The 21,002-nt window shown below is 40.9% G+C and overlaps 1 long non-coding RNA gene across 1 annotated transcript; it reads left to right on the plus strand.

Annotated features, from left to right (window-relative positions):
* The first annotated feature begins 8,583 nt into the window (after positions 1-8,583).
* Positions 8,584-16,054, plus strand: LOC119175569 (uncharacterized). Its single transcript, XR_005110318.2, has 2 exons — positions 8,584-8,911; positions 12,211-16,054. It is a non-coding gene; the product is annotated as an uncharacterized LOC119175569 (long non-coding RNA).
* The last annotated feature ends 4,948 nt before the right edge of the window (positions 16,055-21,002 follow it).

Raw genomic sequence — 21,002 nt, forward strand, 5'->3', positions numbered from 1 at the left:
GAGAACGACAAGAAGGCTGAATTTTTGAAGGAGCAATTGCAATGCCTGCGTGAGAAAAATCACCGTTGGAAAGAGGTGACCATCAGGCAGGCCATAATGTGGCAAGCTAAATCACCCTGCGGGTACGAAATGTTGCGGAGGTCTGGGTGCCTCACCCTTCCAAGTCGCATGACACTGAAGCGTTACATTGGCTACTGTACTGGAGCAGTTGTTTCGTCGCTAATGAAGCAAAGGCTGCACACGGAAAGCACACACTTGTCCGAACGGGTACGTTACTTCGATCAGAATTATTTACAATATGCACGCGAATAACGAAGGAAGCAGCGCACGCGGCAGTGTTTGACTGATCAAAATACATGCTAGTATAGCCGAATGAAAAGTGATTTAAAGTGAATAAACAGGGACCAGACCTGTGGCAAGGATTACTCGAACGTAAGATGTATTGTTTAAGAGTATACGGCAGTGCGCTATGTTTGCTCTAAACCCTAATCATTTCTGTTAAATTATGGGTCATGTACGGAACAACAAAGAAGGTTATTTATATAATTAACTGTCTCCGCCGATATATAACGCATGTCTGTTAACAGTGAATTCCCCCCCCCCCCATTTTTTTTGTTAGGAAAAAATGGGCTCTTTGATTGTGGATGAAATGTCTTTAAAGCAAGCACTGACGTACGAAAAAAAAGGAGACAAAGTCCATGGCCTAGTCGAAATGGGAGGCCTAGAAAAAGAAGTGGGCATTCAGAACGAGCTGGCCACACACCTTCTCGCCTTTGTATTTGTAGGCTTATCAACGCACTACACGTAAGTGAATCATCACTTTGTCTATCACTATACGTTTCGCTGTGACTGAAAGACTAACCCCACCTATAGATATAAAAAGAAAACGTTGTCTTTAATTAACCAATGATGTGCTATTCCGCGACCAGGGCTGAAAGTCTGGGGAGGGGCAGGGGGAGTCGTCTTCTATTTTTTAAGGAGGGCTCCCCCCCCCCCTTTCCCCCGGCAAGTCAACTTTAGCATTGTGCACTTATTTGACAAGCACTCGAGATGAGCAATTGGCTCTCCTCCTCTCTCCAACGGAGTGAGATTTTAAGCCCAGCTGACACCGACGCTACAGAATACTGCTAATTTTTATCTTTTTCAGGCTACCCGTGGGATATTATTTCACGCAGTCAGTAAAAGGAGACCACCTGCATCAACTAACACTTGAAGTAATTAAGTCCATCGAAGAAGCAGGATTCCAAGTGGTCCGACTTGTAGCTGACAACCACGCTTCGAACAAAAAGATGTTCACCATGTTAGGGAATGGTCGTATGATGCCAGTTGTGCCGTAAGTTGCTAAGTATATATTTTTGCTCTCAGCTCGCATTAAGCTGTGCGCAATGCCTAGTGTAAATATTTTTTTATATGTATTCGCAGTGTGCCCTCAATGTATGCATGGATCGAATCCCAGCTGCGGCTGCTGCTTTTCCGATGGAGGCGGAAATGTTGTAGGCCCGCGTTCTCAGATTTGGGTGCACGTTAAAGAACCCCAGGTGGTCGAAATTTCCGGAGCCCTCCACTACGGCGTCTCTCAAAATCATATGGTGGTTTTGGGACGTTAAACCCCACATATCTATCAATCAATGTATGCACGCGCATGCATGCCGTGTTTGAGTGAAAAAAAAAACAAAAGACTTGGTCGCACAAAAAAAAAAGCCTGTATCAGCATCAGAGCCCCCCCCCCTTCTTTTTTTTTAATCAGCGCTGCCATATAAGAAAGCCGTGTCCATAACAAGATTGCTATCAACAGTACAATCGCTGTAAATAGCCCGTCTTTACAAATCAATTGACGTTACGCGTTTGCGTAATGTATGCGCACCTGCATGCGACTGTATGAATGGGTGAGTATACTTAAAGTTTCGGAAGATTTAAGGTGTAGGTAATCTCAATAAAACACACACACAGACCTGCAGGATCATGGCATGAGTGGAGAAATTTTATAATAAGGTAATAATTAACAACGCACACGTCCTTCGAATGGCTAACATTTACATTACTTTGGTAAAAAACAGAAAACCGTATATGCAACTAATTATTCACACCGCAAACGCCGCCTTTCTCCAATTTATTTATTCATTTTTTTTTGTTGTTGTTGCAGACATCCAATGGATATGAATCGGAGGCTCTTCCTTTCTTTTGACCACTGCCACATCCTGAAAAATCTCCGCAACCAGATGTTGTCCACCAAACGCGTTCTGTTCAACAATGGGCATTACTACAGCCCCACGTATTTGAGAAAGTTGCTGGACATAACAGAAAAACAGTCGTCGTTCAAGCTTGTTCGGAACCTTACGCAGAAGCACGTTTACCCGACGAACTTCGAGAAATTAAGCGTGAAGAGGGCCGTTGAAGTGTTCTCTCCACAGGCATGTATAAGAAAAGGTGTAAACCCATTTAGCGTTAGTGTCACACACTCCCAGATTCTCTGTATTCCTTGTAGACATCACAATGCGTGACGCACACAGGTCATGCAGGAAATGCCTTTTCGTTAGCTGTAAATTATGTATGCTTCCTGCAACCTGTATTACACAAAAAAATACATCTAATTGAGCTAGAATCATGCTCGCAGTTTTCTATCAGTAGTGACGTTTATACTTCTCAAATTCTTTGGCGCGCTCGGGCAAACTTTTATGCGCTAATATTACGCCACAACTCATTTTACATCATATTACGTCAAGTGAATGTTCATGCAGAAGCAGAAAAAATTTTGCAGCTTTTCGTTCAAATGAAGCAGTACAAAAACTGCCTTTTAATAGTAATTCACCGCAAACGATACGTGAATATTCATGTTAGTTTCTGGTTTATTTGTTTGTAGAACCCAAACGGAAGCAAATGGTGAAAATGTAATTCAATACGTATATAACTGCTAACATATTTATCAGTATGGTCACATAAAAACATGCACATGAGCTGCTGCTACTGCTGCTGCTAACAGCGCATGGTTATCTGAACATACAATTTCCCTTTCTTAACGAATGTACCTGCGCGTATTGCTTACCACACAATAATTACGTATCATTAGAGCTTCTATAAATATATGTTCACTAACACAAACTCACTTAAAAGTGCACGTTATTGATGACTGCAGTGCCACTTGTAACTCGTCTCACTTGCTGTATACGAACGTCCAAGCTTAGAAACCTCTCTCTAAATAATTCCGATCATTTTTAATATGTCGCGTCTCCTTGGTTTCTAGGTGACATCGGCCTTACGATACCTCTTACAATACGGCCGCAGATTTGGCATTATCGGGTTTGAAGACTGCCTGCCAACCATCGAGCTGATGGAAATGATATTTAAATGGTTCACCATACACAACATAAGAAATACAACCTTCCACGTAGTAAGCCGGGACCAAAACAGGATGCCGTTCAGTTCCCCAGATGATGACAGGTACATTCCATTTATCCCGCTAGGTTTCATATTTTCTACAATAAACTGCTTTATTTTCAGGTTGATATGGCTGGAGCAGGAATTTCTGCCCTTTTTCGCAGCATGGAAAGCCGCGGCACCACATAAGAGGGCATTCATATCTCTTGAAACATACGAAGCTCTCCAACTGACCACAATGTCCACAGTACAGTGCACACAATTTCTCATCCGTTCAGGTTTCCTATACGTGTTGACTGCCAAATTCTCCAGTGACCCTGTCGAAGCACTTTTTTCCACCATCAGACAGCTTCAAGGAAGCAACGATCAGACAGACGCCCGTGCTGCGCTTTCATCACTGCAGAAAGTCCTCGTGATGGGAATGATGCACTCATCACCAAGCGGCAGTACAGAGCAAACAACGTCTCCTCTTGGATCGCCCAGTGCAAGGCAGGCGTCGTGCTCCACAGCAGTAAAGCAAGCCGGACAACCTCTGGAAATGCACTCGCTAGTAAACCAGAATCAAGGGTCGTCAGGCGAGTGCGCGGCATCGACATCTGCTACTATAACCCAGACGATGCGGCCACATCTAGAAGCCCTGCAGACTTGCCGTGGTGCGCTTTTCATATCTCGTTGATTCCGTGTAATGGAATGATTTACATTATTTAAAAATTATTACACACCGTCCAACAATTCCCCACTATACGATATTATGCATATATTATAAACTCTGCGCTGCTTACTGTGTTACATGCAAGCCGCGTGAGGCAGCGTTTGCGTCAGTGCACGATGTAGATGAAAACATGCTTCTCAATCAGTTATACTGTGTATGTATGTAACGATAAGTCCATGGTACAAGCAGGTACTATGGCTTACATTTAAAAATATAACATGCTTTCACCAGGCGCCCACACAACTCGACTAACCGACGTCCCTTTCCCGCAATCGGGGAAGAAATTTTCGGCGGTTTTGAATCGCTGTCATAACTGGCACACAGATGATGGCATGGCTCGTTTGCGTTCGCCTTACTCTCTTGAGATGCTGTCCCTTCCTAATCCCGTCGTCTTTCTCTTGCTTCTTCTCCTAGATTTTTTTTTATTTTTAAACGTTTCTCCCTCAGTTTTTTTTATGTTGTTGTTTATACTATTCTCCGGACTTCTTCCCTCCTGTCGTGACAAGCTATAAATCGACGCGGAAAATGTGTAAATATTATTATACCTTGAAAAAGACGGGGCTCTCCCGACGCAAACGTCGGCTGAATGAACAGTTATCTTGATGATATGTGGGGTTTAACGTTCCAAAACCACCATATTATTATGAGAGACACCGTAGTGAAGGGCTCCAGAAATTTCGACCACCTGGGGTTCTTTAACGTGCGCCCAAATCTGAGAACGCGGGCCTACGGCATTTTCACCTCCATCGAAAGTGCAGCCGCCGAAGCCGGGATTCGGTCCCGCGACCTGCGGGTCAGCAGCCGAGTACCTTAGCCACTAGACCACCGCGGTGGGGCAACAGTTGTTATCTGAAAGCGCATTAACATCCATATATATATATATATATATATATATATATATATATATATATATATATATATATATATATATATATATATATATATATACATATATATATATATATATATATATATATATATATATATATATATATATATATTTCTCATATTTTGTATACGGACACGTGTCGGTTTAATCATGCATGCTTATCTATATACTGATAAAATTCTTGCACACTTTTCATTTCTACCTTCCCACAGGTGCCCCACAGCCAGGCATAAGGGCCAGCACGCTTGGCCTTATAGCGGGCTTCCTGGTGAAAGCAGCTGAGGATTGCATTACTTGCGACGACTGCATCGGCAAAATCAAGGCTCCCAGCTCATCTGGACCAGCTACTGCTGTGATATTTAATTTAGACAGGGGAGGGCTTTCATACCCAACGATCTCATTTCTTTCCTTTGTGAGCACTCTAGAAAGGGCCGCGGAAGCATTTGCGCCATTGGCCATTTCCAAAAAGAGGCCGATGGCACTTTTTGTGCAAACTGTGCTACCTGCAGTGGCCTTGAACCCTCTTTTCAGCCATAAAGGCGCTACTAGCGAGCACCGAGAAGCCATGGCGCGGCTAGTGTTGCAAAAATTTAGCCGTCCTTTCTTCTCAAACTACGTGCGGGACAAAACAGCCAAAGAAGGAAAGAGAAAGAGAATAGCCGAAAAGCCAAAATCTCGCAAGATTTTAAAAGTTTAGTTGCATGCCTCCATTGTATCATGTACGCGCCCAGAACCTTGCTAGCACATTTTATTGAACTATGACCCAAATGCACGCAGCTCTGTACGCGTACATATGTTTTTCTTTATTGCAGACACAAGCCGTCACTGTGTGCCAGCAAGTAGGATATTCTTCGAAAGTGCAGAAACTTTGTTTGAAACATCAGCTTTAACTGGCATATTGTGGCACGCATAAGTAAAGCGACAAATGTGTTTTGTTTCATTTTGAAGTGCTGTAACATTGCTCGAATCACACGCATACACTCGCCAAATTCTTTTAGCAGAAACCTTGATATCACTTTGAGGGATCTGCTTTTCATTGACAAACGAGTATAATGGCACATTTTCAGCATGTGTACGCGCCCCAACTGCGGGTGTCGCCCTTGGGCGCTATCAATCAAACATAACCACTAGTACAACAAAGGCGGTACTATTCCGCCCTAAAAATAAGTCTGTTAATGAAAACATACATTTCAAGTATGGCGATACTATTATTGAGTTAGTAAATTGTATAAAAATTCTTGGAGTTACATTTTCGAGCAATATGCTTTGAAACGATCGCATTTACAGTGTGCTGGGTCAGTTATCTCGCGTAGAGGGCACGGTGTACAGTGGCAAAACTGTTCTACTATACAAGGTAAAATTCTTACTTTATAAATGACTGTTCTGTTGGCATCTTGCTTATTGTTTCTTGGTATGAAGGACTACGACTAACACGCGCTTACAAAAACTGTACCTGATGCAAAAGACGTATATTAGAATAATTTTTTACTGGTCGTATGATGCTCGCAGAAGTGAATTGTTTCAACAGGCTGGAATACCACCCCTACATCGTCTCTACGATTTTAAGTTAGCATTGGTGGTCAGGCGTCAATTTCAAGAAAGTCGACATTATTTGTACGACCTCTCGAAACTGCAGCCAAATAATTTGTTCGAAACATGACATAAAGAAACATGGAAAATAAAAACTTCGAGAACAAACTACTCCACAGATAGGTTGTTCTACACAGTTTCTACGTTAATTGATAAATATGTGAAAGCTGGCATAGATTTCTTACTCTGTACCCGAACTCAATTGCACGATATACACATGTATAGTTTTCAAGATTTCTTTGCAGTTGCTACATTGTTATCATGGTTGCTATTTTTATTTTTAGAATTTGAACTTGATATTTTTGTAATTGTTGCTTAGATAACATTGCTAACTGTTTGCCAGTGCTGTCGTGCTAAAGGCGTCTGTGGGCCTATGTCAAGCTGCCTCTTTCGAAGAGCAGCTTTTACCTGCCGCTGTCCTTCATCAAACTATTGATGAAAAATAAAACATTATTATTATTATTATTATTATTATTATTATTATTATTATTATTATTATTATTATTATTATTATTATTATTATTATTATTATTATTATTATTAACTATGCTCGACAAGATGATGATAATGATGACGATAAAAACTTTATTGGGGTCGCAATGTGTTGCCCTCGATAGGCACATCACTGCCTTTACCATATCGTCTCATCGCACGGACATATAAAATCATAGAAACGCGCATCGGCCAGCGCTCCCCGTTCCAGCAGACAAACTCCCGTAGCGAAATTTGACGCACAATTTTTGTTGTGTAGGTCACAGTAAGAGTTAAAGCTTCAATTCCTGTGTCTCTCCTTGATATGCGTCCGTGGGCGTATGTGCATTATTCTCTTCTATCAATTGACTACAAGTGTAACACCTGTCCAGGGCGAGTGTCCAAGGTAAGTGCTCAACAGGGGCACTGCGTTTCACCTGACGCGTCCTAAACAACCTAAAATCAGTTTGATATTCTATTACCAATGAGTACATTATTAGTCAAAAGCTTTATGAATACTAAATTGAAGTTTTTTTAGGCTGGAATGGCAAAAACAACCATGCAGCAAGACATTTCTACGCAAATATACAGCTTTAGAAGTCAATCAACCAGTATAGCCTAACTACTAAAATGTAACACATAGCACACGTTAGCCTTTTCAGCAAAAAACAATCACACGTATAGGCAGTTTGTCACAGAAGCAGACGCATGGTATCAGTCCGTCGCCCTCCTGCCGGCCGCACAGTAGCAGACGAACAGGTTATAGGTAGCGCCACCTACGGCGAGCGATTGAACGAGAGCGGGGACACGCGCTCCCATAGGAACCCCGCTATCTGAACAGGTCAGGAGTGTAGTAGGTCATGGTTCTGGGTCTGCAGGGGCGCTGAATAATAAGATCCGCTTGTTAGAGCGGATCTGTTGAGGAGGCGTTGGCCAGGCGCTTTTACGAGGCTCTCGGAAGCTGCGCGCTCATTGGTTCGTGCGTGATGTCGTCAGCAAACATGGCTGCGCTCGAAACGATACTGCAGGTCATGACCTACTACACTCCTGACCTGCCCAGAGAGCACCTCTTCCAGCGCCCACGTTCTAGTTCATACCTTCTGCCGCTAGGGCCGTCACCTACGAGCGGCGTGGCGCTAGGCAGCACCTGTTCGCTGACGTCACCTTCACTCTTTGTAGTCAAATTTTAACCAACAAAGCACTCGTAGTGCGAATTTATGATCCACAATTTAGAAATATCCAGAAATAATAATACTAAAAGACATTCAGAATTTTTTTTGCAATAAAATGCACGCGACAACGCATAGGCTGTCCAAAATCATGTAAATCCACGGGTTTCCACGTTTGTCAACCAGTGTGCTATAAATTCTTAAGCGCACTGAACAGCTTACTTGACCAGCAATGTATGGGAAGAAATAGTCACATATATGCCGACAGTTCACCACAGAAAGCAGGCATTCTTATACCAGCGCCTACAAAACAACCGTAAAGAAGCAGACGAACAGGTTATAGGTAGCGCCACCTACGGCGAGCGATTGAACGAGAGCGGGGACACGCGCTCCCATAGGAACCCCGCTATCTGAACAGGTCAGGAGTGTAGTAGGTCATGCTGCAGGTGCTGGCATGAAGAAAGGATTCCTTCATAGCACTGTGTTCGCTGAGGCGATCTTGATCGTGAAAAACGCCTTCAGATAATTTGGAGGAGTGCGTAGAAACTTCAAGTGTGCTGAAAAACGCTGTTAGCGTGCTTCTGTCGACGCTGCACTTCACTGCTGCCGGCAGTGTTGGTCCGTTTTCAACGACGGCAGGAGACACCAAGAAGTTGGACAGTCGTATCCAGTGAAGATTAAGAAGACGTCGAGATGCCGGTCTCGGTAAGTTCTTTTTGTCTTTGCAGTTTCGAACAGAGCCATAAAATGCTTGTTTACGAGACCGTCGGTGCAGTCAAGTTCGCTTGCGTCGGGCAGGCGCAGCTTCGGTTACTACACTACCCAGCGAGAGCACGACTATTGCTGCTGTTGAATAGTGCCTTTAGTGCGCATAGACTTCAGTGGAATAAATTAAACAAATAAAGTAAAACTCAAACCCACAGCATGGAGTGTTTGTCGAAAGCTATAAAATAATAAAAAATACGCACGCGTTTGTGAGGCTTCACTGCAATACTGCTAGGTATTTTGGTGAAGGCATGTGTGAAACTTTACGATGGAGTGTCCGGAGTAATCATCATGTTGCAAATCACTGCAGTTAGTGTGGGAAAGACTGCAGTGTGTACATCAAAACTGCAATCCGGAATCGTTAGTGGTTTGAGCTCGCATTTTTTACACGTGAAATAATTGACAAATGTCCTGTGAATGAAGAGAATAACCAGGTGCATCTAAGTTGCGCGTAGGGTTCAAAAATGCACCCTCCTTGGCATTCCTTTTTACAGACAATGCATGTTCGCGAAAGACTAAGGAATTATGATAGTGTGCCAAGTGCACGTGACAGGGAATGCTACACTAGCTGCAGGGTTATGAATGATCAGTTTATGAACAGTTCATAATCTGTTTGCAGCACCTTGCTGAGAAATTACATGGGCCCTTTGAAACACTGCTAGTTCCGACTCCATGCAAAAAAATAAAAAAAAACACCATTACACCTCAGGTTGACAGGTAATGTTTGATTTATGTGAATTATGCTAACATTGTTACTATAAGTATACTCAAAGGTGTAACTAACAAAATCGTACATTGCTATGCTATTGATACATATTCTTTGTGCATTGTTCAAAAACATACTGAAATTTTGGTGATCTTGGGAAAGTTTGTTCACATTTTTCTTTCAATGCATGCTAACCTTGGCCTATCGTACAAGTTGCTAACAGGTGGTATGTAAAGAGACTGCACATCATACAGAGACACAGCACTCTTCTTGTTGTCATTTCTAACTTCTTTATTCCAATGCCTCAGTCCTCCGAGTTACCCAATGCAAGGAATCATTTGTTTTTTGCAACTGCTTAAGCTTGCTTCACTTCCGCAGCCCTTGTTTTCAAACCTCCTGGGATGATAAGGGGGTAATGACAGCAAAATTTTCATTTTATTGCGCCAAATGAAAAGCCCAGCCTTCAATGATCTATAAAATGCACTACAAAGTGCGAGTACACTCTGCAAAAGTAATTACAGTATGCTTTGAAAAGCTAGTTTCCATTTCTACAGGGCCCTGACATTGTAACACGATATGAGCTTCTTGTTATGTGCTTGTGCGAGAAATCGTGTAACTCGCTAGGCTGCTCTGCACTGTAGCTCCATTTCCGACCCACAAGCAGTCATTTTCATAGTTTTTGTGACGCTGATCATCACAACTAGCCAGGTTGCAGCATGAAGTCCATAGAATTGCCTGATGTTAGATATCACGATTTTATTTGCTTCTCATTTGCTCAGAGTCATCTTTGTATCCATAAGATACGTATGGCAGAGTAAACTCGCCTTTAAAAATTGGTGTCGTATTCCTTTAGAATGTTGTCTGTGGAAGCCAATTCGAAGGTGCCATTGAGGCCAACGTACCGGGCAGTCTTTAAATGGCCCTGCTGGCTTGTCAATTTGACAAAAGATAATGGCCCTCTGTGACTTGCTACTGAGTTTTGAAATTCTTTCATCACTTGCACCAAGTAACGCTAACATCACTAGCACCAAGGTACAGCTGAATTCTGTTTTTTGTCGAAGTTTCTTTTCACTCTCTTTCTCTACTTAGCTTCACCTTTTTTAGTTCTCACTACTGTCAGGCTCATAATCACTTCAACTCAGTCATGTTGGCTGGTATATATGTTGCTTTACAGGAGCAGTGAAAAGTCTGTTCATGAATGTTGATTTTTTATTTTTTTTTCCACTCTTGCAATAGCCTCATTGAGGCTGCAGTATGTAAAAATACATAAAAAGTGGTGTGCACCCCAAAGATGCTTTTTAGGGCTGTGCATGATGAGCTGCGTCAATTAAGGGCAGCTCTTTCATTTTTCCAGGAAGTCTAGACATGTTTAATTACTTATTTATGTCTCAATTAGCATGTTTCACTTGCCCATTAACTGCTAAATGACATGGAGCAGTAAACCTGAGCGGAATTCGCTATTTGTTTGCCATTTATTGGGTTGATGGCTCTGTAAATCTGGTTCACTGTCTCTGACAAATACTGACTTTTTGTCAGACATCATTTAGTTTAGAATTATAGTAGATCAGACTGTTGGTATCCCCTTTTCTGCTTTTGCTGCCACCGTACTTTTGCAAGCCATAACGTTTGGATATTTTGTACAAGATTCTTCGAAGCTCATGTGAATGACCTCAAACGGTGGAGAAAAGTATTTTGATTGTACCATTTATTGAGTCAGCTGCATAATCTTTAGCTTATTAATCTGTCACTCGTGATATTATTGTACTCATGTTGTGTCTTCTTTTATGTCTCCGACATGTGATCTGCTTAGTTCGCTTCATGTACGTCCACCGGATGCAGTCAGGACCACTCAAATAACAGCGGTTATGATAAAGATTGAATATCTTTTTAATTTGTGTAGGTGGCAATGAGATCAATCTTGCTTGTGTCAGTTTTAGAGCTTCAGTTTCTTGTCAAAGCTTGACAGCATGTACTGTTTTACTCATCAGCAAGTGGGATCTGCAATATGGATACTGCACCACCGTCTTTCATTGAAGCTTCCGGGTGCTTTTAGGATGGCCGGTGCTTCTTTTTCTGTTGTCGTGGTATTTACTTCCGCTTCGTTAAACCTGTGGTAAACGCTTCGCTGTGGTAACCAACCACACAAAGTTAGCAACTACTTGGCAGTCTTTTATCTCACTATAAGAGTATAGCTCCTATTCAGTATTGTGATTCATCTGTATTCAGCTTCTAGTATATTCAGCTTCTAGAGCATCTAGTAGATTAAGTACGGGATCACGTCACATTTTTTAACAATGCAAACCTCCCTGTGCTTACGTTCTTTGCGTTCATTCTTTGATTTAACCACTTGTGCAGCTGTGGGTTCTTGTACTTGGTGTTATGGCATCTCTGTGACTTGCTCTGTGATGTTGACACACCTAAAACTGCAGGCTTCTTCGCATGCAACTGTCCTGAAAACAAATATAAATGTCACAAGACAGCAGGTTGCTGAACTAGGAATTTAAAACCATTTTGTTCTCTTCTCCCCCCTCAGAGGCTGGCCCCCGAAGCAATGTGGATCAGTGACTAGAGCTAGAATGCTACCGGATACTGCTGCTCAGCTCAGTGTGGACAAGTACTGCAATGAGGACAGCGTCTGCCTTTGTGGACTTCTGCTTCTAATTTCTAATTCTGCTTGACAGGAAACTGTTGTGCAACATAACCTTTGCTAACATTTGAAAATGTAAAATGAACCTATGAATTGCCAGAGCAAACCTGCTCCTATTGAGACTTTTACATATACATTGAATAAAAAATAATTGCACATAAAGTTTGTAGTACTAGATGTTTTTACTTCCACTTGTCCTTAAACAAGCAAAATCTGTGCTGTTAAGTCATCTGTAAGCACAGTTACACCACAGTACTGTCAGTCATCAGAGGTGAAAGCAAAGTCGAGCCCACCACAAATTTTCGAGTGCTGGGTGTACTTGCCACTGTGAAATGACTTTAATTTCTAGCACGTTCATAATCCTTGAATTCAAAAGCTTTTTGTGGGAATAAAGTCAAGGCAAACTTGTAATATAATTTCCAGTAGAAATGGTAATAAAACAACATTCAGTAATTATACATGGCTATGAAAAAAAAAGGCTGCAGAATCTAATTAATGATACATCAGACAACTCAAATTTACATGAGTGATAAATGTAAAAATAACTCGTACAGTAATACCTCTAAAGATAAAAGAATACTAGTATATAAATAAGGATTAGTTATGATTGCTAAATGAGATTATGAATTTTTTTTAAGTGATGAATGACAATTATTCAGTGTATAGTAGTATTGTATCCCAAAAATGTATGGCAACAAATATAGTAATGTGTTCGCCGTAGTTAGTGCATCTATATGGTAGTAAAAAATTGTTGTTAGAGGCGAACTTGGTGGGATTAGCGTTTACCAATTGAAAATTTTGCAAGACATTGGCTGTTACATAACCGTTAAGATACTTAAATACAAGAATCTCCATTTTATATTTGAATAAATTATGCACTGTTAGTACACTATGTTGCTGAAAAAGTGGGGACACACTGGTGAATAGAGTACTGAATGTTAGGATGTGAATGGCTTGGTTTTGGAGACGAAGTGGGAGAATATGAGATGGATGCAGTACGTAACATGACTGTGGATAAAGGCGTAGTATAAGCAAAGTTGAAGAATGGTCGTGCTTTAATTAATGGTCTGATACCAGGAGCTATCTTCTGCCTTACAAGTGAAATGTGATGATGGTACTTTAGATAAGCATCTAGGACTACTGCCAAGAATGTGAACATAGTGGCAAAAAGATTTCTGTGGCCGTTGATAGTAATAGCGGGGGTAGGTGAAAGAGCGTTATGACTAGAATTGAAGACAATGAACTGTTTTATTTGAGTTAATTCTTAAACCATTAGCTGTGCACCAGTTCTTTAACAGTAATGGTCTTCAAGGACTTCTCCTGTGCACTTATAAGAGCTCTTTGCATCCCCTTGTAAATCCGAGAAAATGGGGGACTACAAGCAGGCCGTTGTGAGCAGCATGTGATTGCTTCATTTTGACATTTTTTTTAAACCTTCACTCTTACACCATGCTAGACAGCTAAGGGTGCAAGCTGCTTTAAGGATCAGTGGGCTTTGCCACATAGTCTTCATTAACAGTGGCACTTGTATACTGCTCTGCTTCACCAAATGGATGCACAATAAAACAGAAAAAGATAGATAGTCTCTATTAACAGTGGCACTTGTATACTGCTCTGCTTTACCAAATGGATGCACAATAAAACAGAAAAAGACAGATAGTCTCCATTAACAGTGGCACTTGTGTACTGCTCTGCTTCACCAAACGGATGCACAATAAAACAGAAAAAAGATAGCTGTTAGTATTACATTTCATAATCGGTTGTACATCTACACAATTGTAAAAAAATGAAATTTCAACTTTATGGATTTATAGATGTAAACATATCTTGGAGAGACATAAAACTTAATATTGTTAAGTGGTCATGATGATGAAGACTGCAGCAGTCAGCGGGATAGAGACCAAACTTTTTATTTTAGCGAACCTTTGCCTGAGAAACGGCAAGTAAAACTACAAGCAATAAATAGTCAGCGCTGATAGCGGTAAACAGTGCATTGGCCATCAATAATCTGACAAGCAATACAGTGCATCTGTTTTTATACAAGTGCTATTAAAAATTCCAGGGTTATTACTGGTGGCTGCGTAAGCACTAGATTATTCGCATCCTGTCCACAAACTTAATAGTGTGATCTCAAGTTATCACGGAGCTCCTGAAAAACTGCTGCGCCGAGTGTTGCTTAGAGTCTTTGTGGGTGAAACCCGACTTTATCGAAATAAAACACACGTGGCAACATGCATGTACTTAGTTGTCAGGCTTGTCAATTATTTGATAAATTTATCCCAAGCAAAAAGATATTTTTATCCCGAAAGGCCAAAAAAACATCTGAATATGGTGTGTTGTGCTGCATGTGTTATTTCTGTGACAAACATATATAGCAATTCACATAGCTGTAGTAACAATATGTGTGGAAATCACATTTCCCAAGCTGTTTGCTATGGCAAGTGATTTCTTTCATTTTCAACTCATCTTGTGACAGCCCTAACTAATCATCTCATATCCAGAATTATCTGGCAAGAATAATGAACATATTGCATTCTCTTTCTTTCTCCTTTCTTTCAGGACAACATGTAAATGTTGATGCGAGACTTCGAATCCATATTTATCATTTTCTTGTGACAAAGCACCCAAACTGTGTAGGCATTTGACTCAACTTGAGCCAGAAAATGGATGCTTTCAAAGCTTCTCACAAAATACTTTTCATCGATATTAATTATTATAATTTAACCAGGTTGTCACTCGTGATTTAGGCAAGAATTGCCCCAATGTATTGGCACTCACTGCATTTTCTGTCTGGCATGTTCTAATTGTAAAAGGTACTTTTGTGTAATTTTCTGTGTTAATTTTATTCCTATCTCAGCAGAGTTAATTGTGCTGTCTGGCCTTGTGTTTTTATAACTATTGCACAAATAATGCAATACTAAAGTGCTTATGAACAGGCTCATGCTTAGTTTACTGGTGTAAGCTAAGAGTAAAAAAATATGTGCTATGAACTGGTTCTTCTTGCTAATAGACAAGATTTAGAGCAATCTTCACCAAATACACTTATGCTACTCCCATTTCATGTCACAAAGTGGCATCACTTGTAGCCAGGTACATTTCTTTTTTTTTATTTACGTACCTTAAGGCATGTGGAAAGGTTTGTTCAATGTCGGATGGGATACAGCACAAAAAAAAATCACTCATGATGTTTTCAGGTGCGCAATCACATTCATACAAAAAGATGGTGGGTCATTGGTGATGACAACATTACTAGGGGTGTGCAAATATTTGAATAAGGAATCAAATAGCATTCGCTAGTCGAATTGAACAGTACATATATGAAATACTGAATATTTAAAAAATATCGGCCCTTATGGTACAAACCTGAAGTAGCAAAACATGGGATCAACTGAAGGTTTATTTACTTTGTGTAATCCCTGAATAACCACAATAAATACACCACTATTGATGCTATAACCATTACTATAGATAAAGCATTTTCGCTGCAAACTGCACTTTTACTTTGTATTTTACTATGGTGGAGCTGCATCACGTTATTCATTTCCTGTATTCATCATTGAAGTTAGAGACTGTAGTTGCACCCAGCTTCACGAATAAAAACACATGCAAGTCTTTTGTTCACGTAAATTGTTCTTACAGATACAGCTTTCAACACTTGATTTTTACATGCTCTCTGTGCCATGGTATATGTTGTAATAATTTTGCCTGTTCCAATAAATCTTTAGCTCAATGCATAGTGTTCGGTTCAAAATTGTTTAGCTTTTATGCTGCAATTCTAATTAAAAGCTGGCAGCAGAGTTTCAACTTGAATAATGAAGTTGCTGTGGTATTTCGACATACAGTTGAAAAGTATTTCGAAGGCTCTGGTCACTGCTCTATACAAGCTTATCACAGTTTTCATAATTTTAGTATTATTTGGTGACAGTTTGTGAATACTTACTTTAAATAAACTGTTGTGGAGTTCCAGGATTATTTTTTAAAAGCGGTTTTCTTACTATTTGAAAACTATCAGAAGAGTATTAGGTTCGTTTAAGCGTTTGATTTGGTTGTACCGCTATTGGATTCGTATTGAATTTGCTTCTGAAATTCACTACTCGCAAACCCCTTGCTTGCATGCGTTTTGTAATATGACAGTGCTCGTGTTGTCAACGCTTCACTGCTCTACAGGCATGCATCGTGGTGACGTGAGCAAAAAAACGCCGGCTGGAGGCTGGTTCTTTATATGCACGACATACAGTAAATTTCCAAGTGTATTTGGCCTATAGGGAATATTCTGTCACCCGCGTCATTCTCTTCTAAAATTAGTGGGACCTCTCGCATTATGTGAACGAAATTGCTTCGCGTTAGACTTGCAAACGAAGAGATTCGTTTGCAAATCTATTGAGGTGCTGCTACAGATATTCGGCTTCTCATTTCGCATTGCTATCGTAAACTGTAGCGGTGGTATTCACTACATGTAGCCTAAGATATGCCAGAGTGAGTGCAAGCTGAGTGACGTGCACGACGTAGGCACTCAAGTGCTCTGACACCGGCTCTTTGAGCCGAGTTACGATTATTGGCTCACCGAGTTACGATTATTGTTATATAGTCCGCACATATCCGCACATGAACTCTTTACCCCGTCATTTTCCATTGTTCACTGCATGTCTGCGCCGACTACAAGGCTCTCGGCGATCGTTGCAATCGGAGCGACAAGTCTTTCGACAGTAGCACCAACTACTTGATAGCGCCGTCTTCCCATTCATTGTAGGTGGTTTGCCAGTCCACATACGATCGTCAAGTTTGTTCACACCTTCGCCGGGGCGTCTGCATCAGCTGTGCCCACGTCCGACACACGAACCCTGCTCCATCGTCATGGGCGCAGCAGCTTCCGACAGCCTCGAAATTACGCATGAACCAATGAGCACGCAGCTTTCGAGAGCCTCGTAAGGCCGCCTGGCGCAGTGCATTGTGGGGGAGTCTATCCGTTAGTCTTTGTAAACTCGCCACCGTGCATGTGCCCCCCCACCCCCCGAAATTTTTTTCTGCCATGGCATGGAGAGCGAAAAAGGCCATTTTAAGGGGGTGCCCCTCTGGAAATCAAGGTGGTGCCCTCTCCGAAAAAAATTCTGGCTACGTGCTGTCTTTCGTACGCTTTAAAAACACCTTCAAGTTGGCTTTCCACCAGGAATGTTTCCAATGAAAACCTCTCATTCTCAGACTGCTTTTCCAGCTTCAAGCACATTAAGCAGGGTTGTATGCAGAAATTTGGGGGGGGGGGGGGGCACCTTTTTGATGTAAAGTAGGGGCCGGGCAGGCAAATGGTCATTTAGCACCTAAAAATGTCAGTGGAGGTTTGCCACTGTGTGAGCACCACAAGAGCTTTTCAAAGCACACTGTGGCAATGTCTCTCCTTATTGTATTTCCACCCCAGGGAACAAGAGGAGAGAAACAAAATAAAGGAAACCAAAGGTTAATGGTGAAGGTGAATGGAAAAAATAGTTTGCGTGCTAGTCTGCGGTCAAGGTCAATCAACCTGCTCGCACATGCACGGTAATTAACTATTTTGCAAGCTGTCATGTTCTACGTTTCAAATGACCATAGCATTTGGTCATGTATGCCGCCTCAACAGGACAGCGACGATGGTTGCCACTGCATGTGACACACACTTTAATATCAGCCACATGATTGATAACCACTGCATCTGCTCATCGGTGTCGTGAACTGCCACGAGAGAAGCATTGTTTGTGTGAACACAAGGTATTTCTTTATACTTAACACGCATCTATTGTATGCAAAATAACACTAGTACAGTGTTATTCCAGAAACTGTCTAATTGGGTGCACGTGTTGCAAACCAATTTTCAATTTTCTCATTGGAATTTTTCGGCCAGCTTTGTTGATTGCAAAGGCGCTCAAATAAACAAGCCTATTGCAATTAAGCAGGCAGAGCACAAAAAGTGTGGCTTTGTCTATGTAATAGCCAGCAATATGCATTTGGTTGCGTCGTCAAAGAGTGTGTCAGCATATTTTTAAACTGGCTAGAGTACCCCTTGCAAGACCAGAGATTCCTTCACTGTGATGTGTAGAACTTTGATATGCCAACTAAATAATTGCTTTGTAAAACAAATTTGCCTTCTATTCTTTACTGTGTGTGTGTTTTTTACAAACAACACATGCATAGCCAAAAGTGTGCAACAAAAAAACTTGAAAAGGTGAAGAATTATACCATTTCTTTAAGAAATTCAAAGTGTCCACAATGTCGGAGTTTTGCTGATTACGAGTGGTTGCACTCCTACTTAGACGTTTCCTGTCAACTGGCGAGTTGCACTGTCCTGTTTTGCGAACTAATCGGCTACTTCTGTGTGATTGTTACGCTGAGCGTATACGTCGCGGGTGGTTGGAGTGTAGGATAAGCAAATGAGAAAAGTTTTTAACTGCTAAAGAATAGACAGGCATTGTCTTTAAGGCTGTATTCTATTTTGTTGGCATTTTGGAGTAGTAATTAAAGCTCTGGTAAATAGATATAGTAGTGGTCCTCAGTTGGGAGTCAGATATACGTACCAGTAATTACATCTACGACCAGCCTAATAACATAGAATTTTTTTTTTTTTAAGAAATTATGGCAGAGCCTTTAGTCCTACAAGAATGCAAGAATTATTGCAATGGGATACACTAGATTGTTCACAGCACATGCTCTGCTTAAAATTTTTTTATACCTATATTGGAATTTCAAAAAATTAGCATTGACAGGCATATTATTAAAGCACTTGACTACTATTCTGATAGAGTTGACCACGAGTATAAGGTAATAATTCCCCTGCAAAGCACACTTATTAATCATGTCTCTTTATTTTCTAAAACAATACGCAACTGTAATTGTTTATTGAGTCTGTCGTAGTAACATCATCTAATGAGATAATTTTTACACTGGTAAAATTATTATTTTATTAGATTTACTGATTGTTAGTGCTACTCCTTGCGATTACCAGTATGCTTGTCTACTACTAATTTTATATTGTTTATTATTGTTCTTGTAAGTGTGCTTTACTTATTGGATTACTAAAATAAATTTTCTATCTATTTATTGTCTATGTTGAATGTACTTTGTGTGTGTTGGTTTTATGCTACTAATGCTTGCTACCATGGCATGTTGTATGCTCTGACTCTTTTTTTTTTCCTGCACTGCAATGCATTTAGGTGCTGCAAGTATAATAAGCAAAATTAATAAAATAAAATAGGCATAGGTTTGCTCATTGGTGCCGCCTACAACTTGCAGCTCTTCCAGTATGAGCCATTGCAACATGGTATCGAATGCTCTCTTGAGGACTTATGCTACCACTATTCTATCAGAGCTGCCTGCCAGGGGAATTGTCACTTCATCTGAACATTAAGTCTGGGAACAGTATATGCTTGGTTAAGCTTGTTTCCAGGACTTTCTCAAATAGTTCTTCTAAATAGAATGTGAGAGAGCTCCAGCACTTATTTTCAAAGTGTTTGGTCCTTCTGAGTTTAGATATTAAAATTGTTTTAGCTTCCTTCCATTCTCTCGACACTGTGAATGACAGTAATGTAGCTATTTGGGGGTGGGGGGGGGGTTAAGTAAATGTTTGTGGATTGTATGTTTATGTTATATGTATACACATGCAAAACTGAAAAATGAAAGTGTGGGTTTCCCCCCTCCCCCCTAGCTACAGTGCCTCTGCCCCACAACCCTTTGTTTGATAAGTCTGTCATTTGTTTAAAAGTTTCACACCTGAGATCACTTTGTATAGAATCAGTGATTTTCTCACAGCCCAGGGCCATGTTTTCCTTTAGATAGATAGATATGTGGGGTTTAAGGTCCCAAAACCACCATATGATTATGAGAGACGTCGTAGTGGAGGGCTCTGGAAATTTAGACCACCTGGGGTTCTTTAACGTGCGCCCAAATCTGAGCACACGGGCCTACAACATTTCTGCCTCCATCGGAAATGCAGCCACCACAGCCGGGATTCGATCCTGCAACCTGCGGGTCAGCAGCCGAGTACCTTAGCCACCAGACCACCGTGGCGGGGCATGTTTTCCTTTAGGGATTGTGCTGGTGCATATACTTCAGCAATTGTTATTGGGGCATCGAGCCATGGAGTTAGTTATATCTGCACCGTAGGCAGGGTAGTGCTTTAGGAGACATTCGCCTAAGTTTCTGCAAGAGTTCTTCATCGGTACCTTGGTTTTTGCCAGCTATGAGCCTCAGCAGTCTTGAGGTGGCTGTCTTAGTGCCTGTTGGATTCATTTGCTCTTGGAGCTTGTGCTATTTCAAGTTTTAGTATTCAATCATGTCTTTGTCCTTTTTATTGTTTCCTCACGCTGTAAGTAGTGTTGATTGCTGAGATGACATCAATTAGTGACAGTTTTTTTTTTTTGCAGTCCACTTATACGCCATTTGTATTTGTTCTGCCCATGATGATGCATCATTTAGCTGGGTGTTTGCTTGACTTTGCTGATACTGGACTAGTGCAAATATTCAAATATATGAGCAAATATTCAAATATATGAACAAATATTACAGTATTTGTCTTTGAATTCACTTTGATTCAATAGATGTTAATTATGATAGTTTTAATTCACTGTATTCACAGTGCCAGCTAATTAGAATTCGGTGCTGTATATTTGTTTGGGACACGTAACTTAATCTCACCACAATGTTGCTTTAAACCA

Source organism: Rhipicephalus microplus, chromosome X, assembly GCF_043290135.1.
Source record: "Rhipicephalus microplus isolate Deutch F79 chromosome X, USDA_Rmic, whole genome shotgun sequence".
In the NCBI taxonomy this organism is placed as follows: domain Eukaryota; kingdom Metazoa; phylum Arthropoda; class Arachnida; order Ixodida; family Ixodidae; genus Rhipicephalus; species Rhipicephalus microplus.